Source organism: Phyllobates terribilis, unplaced genomic scaffold, assembly GCF_046119375.1.
Source record: "Phyllobates terribilis strain yellow unplaced genomic scaffold, ASM4611937v1 Scaffold_7__3_contigs__length_470593459, whole genome shotgun sequence".
In the NCBI taxonomy this organism is placed as follows: Eukaryota; Metazoa; Chordata; class Amphibia; order Anura; family Dendrobatidae; genus Phyllobates; species Phyllobates terribilis.
Window position 1 is genome coordinate 423,892,258 of NW_027362767.1, and position 9,107 is coordinate 423,901,364.

Below are 9,107 nucleotides of genomic sequence, written 5' to 3' on the forward strand. Positions count from 1 at the left end.
ATCCAACCCCAAGCCCTCCTTTGCATAACATCTGGCCCCCAGGGTATAACATCCGGCCCCCAGCCCCGGTGTATAACATCTGTCCCCTCGCTCCCTCCCCCTGGTGTATAACATCCGGCCTCTCGCCCCCCCGGTGTATAATATCCGTCCCCTCCCCCCCCCCGCCAGTGTATAAAATCCATCCCCTCAACCCCACTGTATAACATCCAACCCCAAGCCCTCCTTTGCATAACATCTGGCCCCCAGTGTATAACATCCGGCCCCCAGCCCCGGTGTATAACATCTGTCCCCTCGCTCCCTCCCCCTGGTGTATAACATCCGGCCTCTCGCCCCCCCGGTGTATAATATCCGTCCCCTCCCCCCCCCCGCCAGTGTATAAAATCCATCCCCTCAACCCCACTGTATAACATCCAACCCCAAGCCCTTCTTTGCATAATATCCGGCCCCCAGCCCCGGTGTATAACATCTGTCCCCTCGCTCCCTCCCCCTTGTGTATAACATCTGGCCTCTCGCCCCCCCGTTGTATAATATCCGTCCCCTCGCCCCGGTGTATAATATCCGTCCCCCCGCCCCTGGTGTATAATATCCGTCCCCTCGCTCCTGGTGTATAATATCCGTCCCCTCGCCCCTGGTGAATAATATCCGTCCCCTCGCACCTGGTGTATAATATCTGTCCCCTCACCCCTGGTGTATAATATCCGTCCCCTCGCACCTGGTGTATAATATCCGTCCCCTCGCCCCTGGTGTATAATATCCGTCCCCACGCCCCCCGGTGTATAATATCCGTCCCCTCACCCCTGGTGAATAATATCCGTCCCCTCACCCCTGGTGTATAATATCCGTCCCCTCGCACCTGGTGTATAATATCCGTCCCCACGCCCCTGGTGTATAATATCCGTCCCCACGCCCCCCGGTATATAATATCCGTCCCCTTGCTCCTCAGTGTATAACATCCAGCCCTCGGACTTGTATAACATCTAGCCCCTCGTACCCCTAGGGTATAACATCTGGCCCCTCGGCCTTGTATAACATTAAGACTCTCGCCCCCCACCAGTGTATAACATCAATCCCCACGCCCCCCGGTGTATAACATCCGCCCTCCCATGCGGTGTGCTGTTACTAACATATGACAGAACGGCTGGTGGTGCAGAGCTCTCTGATACCAGCGCGGTCCTGTAATAGGAGCCACCGGGGTAACAAGTCTGGATATTACATTTCTTCCCTCCTAAATCTTCCCCCATCACATGTGAGTGATATTATTAAGGAGTGGAAGGAACTGCAGCAACTCAGGAGACCCCGGAACATTACAGAGCGGGGTCACTGAGTGCTGAGGAGCAGAGGGCAGAACGCTCTCCTGACTCCATAACTGCAGAGTCCAGATCTACTTTGGTAACAACATCACCACAAACACTGCGCCCCCGCCTGGAGCTTTATGGCCGAGCAGCTGCATGCAGCCTTACATCACCAAGCACGATGCCGAGCGTCGGATGGAGTGGTGTAAAGCCGCCACCACAGGACTCTGGAGGAGACCTGTTCTGTGCAGTGACGGATCACACTTCTCTATCTGGCATCTGATGGACGAGTCTGGATTTGGTGAATGCCAGGAGAACGTTGCCCTATTAACTGCATTGTGCCCGCTGGGCAGTTTGGTGGTGGAGGTATGGCCTTGTTTTTAGGGGGTGGTCTAGGCCCCTTAGTTCCAGTGAAAAGATATCTTAATGCTTCAGCACAAGACATTTTAAACAATTGTAGCTTCCAACCCTAAGGGAACAGAAGAGCAGAACTGTTTCCCACACGTTCTCAACCTCAACCCCACTAAACACCTTTAGGATGATTAATTAGAACAAATACTGGAGAATGGCAGCATAAATATGTCACCGCCACATAGGGAAGAGCAATGTCAGGCACACATCAATTACACTGCCATATGTCTGCTCAGGCTTAGAATGGCTGACCACTCGGAGAATGACATAATACCTACAAAGAAACCGAACAAAAGGTCATTAAAGGAATTGACATAAAACCCCTTTATTAGTCCATCCATGGTTATAGAACGACACTGCACAGAGGAGGGCACACACACCATTGATAGAAAATATTACACACCGCACCTAGGCCATCCAAACCACTGACTATAAAGAAGATCAATTGTGGCAATGAGTCATATACAGGGGATGCCGACACCTACAGATGCCAAAACATTCCTATATAGTGACCACCATCTCAATATGCAGAAATGACTACTGCCCCATAGACGTCATTGTAAGTACACCCCAAGATTGCTTTACTGTGACAAGATCAATTGTGTCCTATGAAAACTCAAAGAAAAGAGGGGGGAACATAACATAGATATGGAAAGAACATAGGAATATGGTGAAATGTATGAAGGTGCTCGGCATACTGAGCTGTGATATCTGTAGAGGGACGGACTCCATATTAACATCCTGGATATGGATTAGAATAGGAGGCCATAAAAGCCCCTGTAGGTGTAATGTGGAGGGGGCACAATACCTTTCTCCATGTAGTGTATAATAAATAGAACATGGTATTGGAAAGTTTGCTGCCAGCCATGATGTTTGCACAAACCTGTTTCGATCATTTCCCTGACCACGTCACGAGCGTGCCCCTCTATGGTGACGAGAGCCCCCAATGTGCTGCGAGTCTGCTGGGACAATTTGCCTCCTCGCAAATTGCTCCAAATACCCAGATGTACCTCTATAAAACCCTGCTACAAACAGCATGGAAAACTCAATGCAGATGGATTAATTTTATGCTGGTATTATGGGAAATCCCATACAATGTCTTCCCTTATTGGTAGATATGACGAGAGTAGAGATGAGCGAATGGATTTGCAGGACTCTGGTCCAACAGTCCGGTCAGTATTCCACGGCCGCAGGACCGGAGCCCCGTGAACCGGCATCTCCGGCTCCTCTTTTGATGTCGATGTCATAGTTGTGGTGTGAGGCACAAATGACATCACGCCTGGCCGGCTAATCAAAAGAGGAGCCAGGGATGCCGGCATGTAAGAGGCGGTTAGCAAGGCTCCCATCCAACAGCCACAGACTACTAACCTGCTCTCTTAGACCAAGGTCCTGCAAATTTAGTTGCGCATCTCTAGACAAGATGCATGAATCAATGCAAAATCCCAACAATACTATGGAGCCTTTTGGGTACCTTCAAGATATTGAGCCGCTGTACAACTGCAACCCCCAGGAGAAGACCCCTGGGCAAGAACACTACATGGGCTCTTTGCAGTCTAATAACGTACTGTGAAATAAGCTGCTTGCATCTTTGGATGTGAATGTGGGTCCCCTTACCTCTGTTGCACCAATGGTATATCCCCCCCTGGAAACTCCTATAAGCTGCGTCTCTGGGTATGACAGTCTATTAGCAGGAGAACTCATGAAGTCTGTCTATGAATGTATATATATGTATTTCTCCCAGAAAATTATTACAATTACACGTTTTGTTGTTCACATGTTTATTTCATTTGTGTATATTGGAACAACACAAAAAGAAGATATTAGTCAACAATTTTGGTTCTCAAGTCCTCAGACAGTTCTCTTCTCCTCTTTCTGTTCTCCCTGCTTAGTGTGGCACGTAACAACGCAAAGACTGAGTCAACTTTTCCCCTTTGTATCAGGTTTCAGGTGTGATTTTCATATTGCCCGCACCTTTTACTTGCCACAGGTGACTTTGAACGAGCATCACATGCTTGAAACAAAATTGTTTACCCACAATTTTGGAAAGATGCCAACAATTTTGTCCGACCCATTTATGGGGTTTTGTGTGAAATTATATCCAATTTGCCTTTTTTGTGTTGTTCCAATACATACAAAGGAAATAAACATGTGTATAACAGAAAATACACATGCAATTTTTTATGGAAAAATACTTCATTTTCTGGAACAACTTCAAGGGTGCCAACACTTCCGGCCATGACTGTTTATAGTGAAGCAACCTTGATCAGTAAAGGAGCTTATGCCGTACCTCCGGGCCACTGCCGATAGCTTCATGCACTTCACTTGTCCAGAACATGAGACACACAGAGCACGACCTGTCCCGGCCATTCCCTCACCCAGTCTTTTCTTGCAGTCGCAGGGTACGCCTTTTAAAAAAGAAAGTTAAATTACGTTGACAGAAGCATTTAAGAGAGGGACAACCTTACTAGTATTATCTAGCAAATTCATTTCTACCGATTGCAGGTAGAAGATCTGCTACCTGGCTCTATTGCAAGAGATACATCATCCACAAATCATTCACTGCCGCCAAATAATCTTATACAAATATAAAAGAACTAGATGGTGGCCCGATTCTAATGCATCGGGTATTCTAGAATAGGTATGCGGCCGACCGGGTGCAATCAGCAGAGCTGTGTTTAAATTTGGCGCCAAAATCGCTGATTGGTCGCGTTCGGCAACCGCGACCAATCAGCAAAGCGGTGTTTAAATTTGGCGGCAATATCGATGATTGGTCGCGGGCGGCGGCCGCGACCAATCAGCGAACCGTGTTAGTGAGGACTGGAGAGCGTGTTTAAATTTGGCACCAAAATCGCTGATTAGTCACGACCAATCAGCCGAGCGGTGTTTAAATTTGGCGCCAATACTGCTGACTGGTCATGGCCGCCGACCGCGACCAATCAGCAGAGCGATGCAGAGCGGGGTTTAAATTCGGCGCCAAAATCACAGATTGGTCGCCGGCCGCGACCAAACAGCAGAGCATTCTTTAAATTTGGCGCCAAAATCGCTGATTGGTCGAGGCCGGCGACAGCGAACAATCAGCAGAGCGTTGTTTAAATTTGGCGCCAATCTCGCTGATTGGTCGCGGATGGCGGCCGCGACCAATCAGCAGAGCGGCGTTTAAATTTGGCGCAAATCTCGCTGATTGGTCGCGGCTGGCGGCCGCGACCAATCAGCAGTGCGGTGTTTAAATTTGGCACCAAAATCGCTGATTAGTCGCGGCTGGCGGCTGCGACCAATCAGCAGAGCAGGGTTTAAATTTGGCACCAATAATGCTGATGGGTCTTTGCCGGCGACCGCGACCAATCAGCACAGCGGGGTTTACATTTGGCCCCAATGCTGCTGATTGGTCTCGGCCGGCGACCGTGACCAATCAGCAGAGCGTTGTTTAAATTTGGCACCAAAAACGCAGATTGGTCGCGGCCGGTGGTTGCGACCAATCAGCAGAGTGAGGTTTAAATTTGGCGCCAATACTGCTGACTGGTCACGGCCGACAACCGCGACCAATCAGCAGAGCCTTGTTTAAATTTTGCGCCAATACTGCTGATTGATCTCGGCCAGCGACCGCGATCAATCAGCAGAGCGTTGCTTAAATTTGGCGCCAATCTCGTTGATTGGACGCGTCCGGCGTCCGCGTCCAATCAGCACAGCAGTGTTTAAATGTGGCGGCAAGATCGGTGAATGGTCGCGGCCGCTATTTAAATGTGGCGCCCAAATCGGTGATTGGTTGCGGGCAGCGGACGCGACCAATCAGCAGAGCGGTGTTTAACTTTAGCGCCAAGATCACTGATTGGTCGGGTGTGGAGAGCGCGACCAATCAGCGAATCGTATTGGTGAGGAGCGGGGAGCGGAATCGTATTAGAGAGGACAGGGGAGCGCCCCTGCCTGTGCGGCTACTTCCGCTGCGAGAACCCGGGACATGAGCGGGCGCTCGGAGCAGAAGTATCCCGACCCGCAGCGCCGCTCCCCGGTCCTCCCTTCACACCCTAGCCGCTGATGTCCCCACAGTATCCACAGGGTGTTACAAAGGTCCGGACATTTGTGTTCAAAATCGCTGATTGGTTGCAGGCGCTGCCCGCGACCAATCACCGATTTGGGCGCCAATTTTAAATATCGGCCGCGACCAATCACCGATCTTGGCTCCACATTTAAACACCGCTGTGCTGATTGGTCGCCGACGCTGGGCGCGACCAATCACCGATTTTGCCGCCACATTTAAATTTAAATAGCGTCCGCGACCAATTGGATGTCAGCGCCGCTCCCCGGTCCTCCCTTCACACCCTAGCCGCATGGATGTCAGCGCCGCTGCCTGTGCGGATAGTTCCGCTGCAAGAACCCGGGACATGAGCGGGCGCTCGCAGCAGAAGTATCCGGACTCGCAGCGCCGCTCCCCGGTCCTCCCTTCACACCCTAGCCACTGATGTCCCCACAGTATCCGCATGGTGTTACAAAGGTCAGGACATCTGTGTTAAAAATCGCTGATTGGTCGCTGGCGCTGGCCGCGACCAATCACCGATCTTGGCGGCAAATTCAAACACCGCTGTGCTGATTGGTCGCCGACACTGTGCGCGACCAATCACCAATTTTGGCGGCACATTTAAATAGCGTCCGCGACCAATCAGTACAGCGGTGTTTAAATGTTGAGCCAAGATCGGTGATTGGTCGCGGCCGATATTTAAATTTGGCGCCTAAACCGGTGATTGGTCGGCGGCAGCGTCAGCGACCAATCAGCGATTTTTAACACAAATGTCCGGACCTTTGTAACACTATGCGGATACTGTGGGGACATCAGCGGCTAGGGTGTCAAGGGAGGACCGGGGAGCGGCGCTGCGGGTCGGGATACTTCTGCTGCGAGCGCCCGCTCATGTCCCGGGTTCTCGGAGCGGAAGTATCCGCACAGGCAGCGGCGCTGACATCCATGCGGCTAGGGTGTGAAGGGAGGACCGGGGAGCGGCGCTGACATCCATGCGGCTAGGGTGTGAAGGGAGGACCGGGGAGTGGCGCTGACATCCAATTGGTCACGGACGCTATTTAAAAGTGCCGCACAAATCGGTGATTGGTCGCTGTCTTGGCCCGCGACCAATGACTGATCTTGGCGCCAAAGTTAAACACTATTGTGCTGATTGGTCGCGGACACTGACCGCGACCAATCACCGATTTGGGCGCCAAATTGAAATATCGGCCGCGACCAATCACCGATTTTGGCGCCAAATTTAAATATCGGCCGCGACCAATCACCACAGCGGTGTTTAAATGTGGAGCCAAGATCGGTGATTGGTCGCGGGCAGCGTCGGCGACCAATCAGCACAGCGGTGTTTAAGTTTTGCGCTAAGATCAGTGATTGGTCGGGTCCGAAGACCGCGATCAATCATCGAATCGTCTTGGTGAGGACCGGGGAGCGGCGCTACCTGTGCGGCTACTTCCGCTGCGAGAACCCGGGACATAGCGGGCGCACACAGCAGAAGTATCCCGACCCGCAGCGCCGCTCCCCGGTCCTCCCTTCCGCATGGAGGTCAGCGACGCCGGCGGTCCTTCCGCTGCTACCGGCCGGGAGATGAGCGCCTCGCGGCGCTCATCTTCCGGCTGCATCTCCATCCCGCAGATGGGTCCGTCGGTCGGGTTCCTTCTGCTGTTGCCGGCCGGGAGATGAGCGCCTTGCGCCGGTCATCTCCCGGCTGCATCGCCGCTCAGCTCCGTCCCGCAGATGAGCCGCTAACGGCCGCCATCTTTTTTTAGAAATCCCCCGGCGCTGATTGGCCGCTGCCGGACCAATGAGCGACACGGGATTTCCTGGACAGACAGACACACAGACACACAGACAGACAGACAGACGGGATAAGACGATTATATATATAGACTAGATTAGTTCCAATTAATGCTTTTGGTCTGTAGGTAGATCCGTACCATTCGTGACCGAGCAATAACATCATGCACGCTCCTTAACATGACATCTTCCCCTTGGATGAGCCACTTCTCCACGGCCCCCCGAGCCTCGGAGGTGGAGATGGTCTGGATGAGCTCTACGCGTTCCCCCTCGGTGCTGTACATGGCTTTGATGTCCAGGTTAGGAAGGAATTCCAGCTTTGCGATGCCTTCAAAGCCCTTCTTTAGATGTGGTTGGACCCGCAGAGGATCTTTAGTCTCAGAGAGAATTTCTAGCATTTCGTCGTTGGACAGGAAGAAAAAGCTAAAGCGAAAATGCACAATATGATAAAGATGTCATTAAAGTATTGGGTCAGGCGCCATTTGTATTAGTGTCTATGTGAGAAAATAGAAAAGCAAAGCTTTAAAGTAAAGATTCAGTCCCCATACACATTGGATTAAAATAGTTTAAACCTGACGATTGCAGCAGGACCGGCCTACCCACTGATGTGTATGGGGGTCTCCTGACTCTCCCCCGATAGAGGATGTCAGGGCCAGAAGGATCGGGCAGATGGGATTTCAATACCCGGTCTTTTGGTTCTCAGGGGAGATAACCCGCTGCCGGAGGTGTCCAGTACCGACTTTCTCCTCTCTCCCCATTAAAAACACATGACTGTTCAGCAGAATAGGTGGGAGTCAGGAGAAATAGCCAAATAACCATTCAGACCACGGGTATCTCATATGTCATGCGTATGGTTAGCTTAAAGGGGCTATCCAGCTTTGGGAACTTTTTTTTATTTAACTGAAATGTGTATTCCCATCTCCAGGATTCTACCCCAATATGTAGTATGCGTAATAATAATAATATTAGCAAATACCTCCAATTAGAAGTTTAGTATAGTTCTTCTGATTTGTTTTGTCGCTTACCCCATGTGCAGGGCATTGCAGTAGCTTAGGTTACGACCACTAGCAAATAACTGTCACTATATGAGTGGTCGTAACCATGGATACCGAAGCTACTGCAATGCCTTGCACATGGGGAAAGCGACATAGTGAATCAGAAGAACTATACTACACTTCTAATTGGAGGTATTTGCTAATATTATTATTATTACTACGCCTACTACATATTGGGATAGGATCTTGGAGATGGGAATACCCATTTAATTGCGAGTATTTGCGACAATTCAGTTTCATTAAAAATGTTGCACCGTTAGGCTTTTTGTTTCCTGCACATTCAGCTTTGATGTGATCTGTGGTCATAAATCGGCTAAGAGGAGCTGAAAAAAGACCGATTAAAAATAAGTCCAATAGCCAGCGCAACACAGAGCCAATAGAAGGCAAACAGTGCAAAATTATTAATGAAATCCAATTACAAAAATGATTTCAATGCGTTTAAATAAGAAAAAAAAATATTTAAGGAATATATACAATCATTGCAACAAGTGAAAGGACTATACCGTGGGAAAAAAGCCTCTTCTTCTCCAGATAGGCATTCAGCCCTTT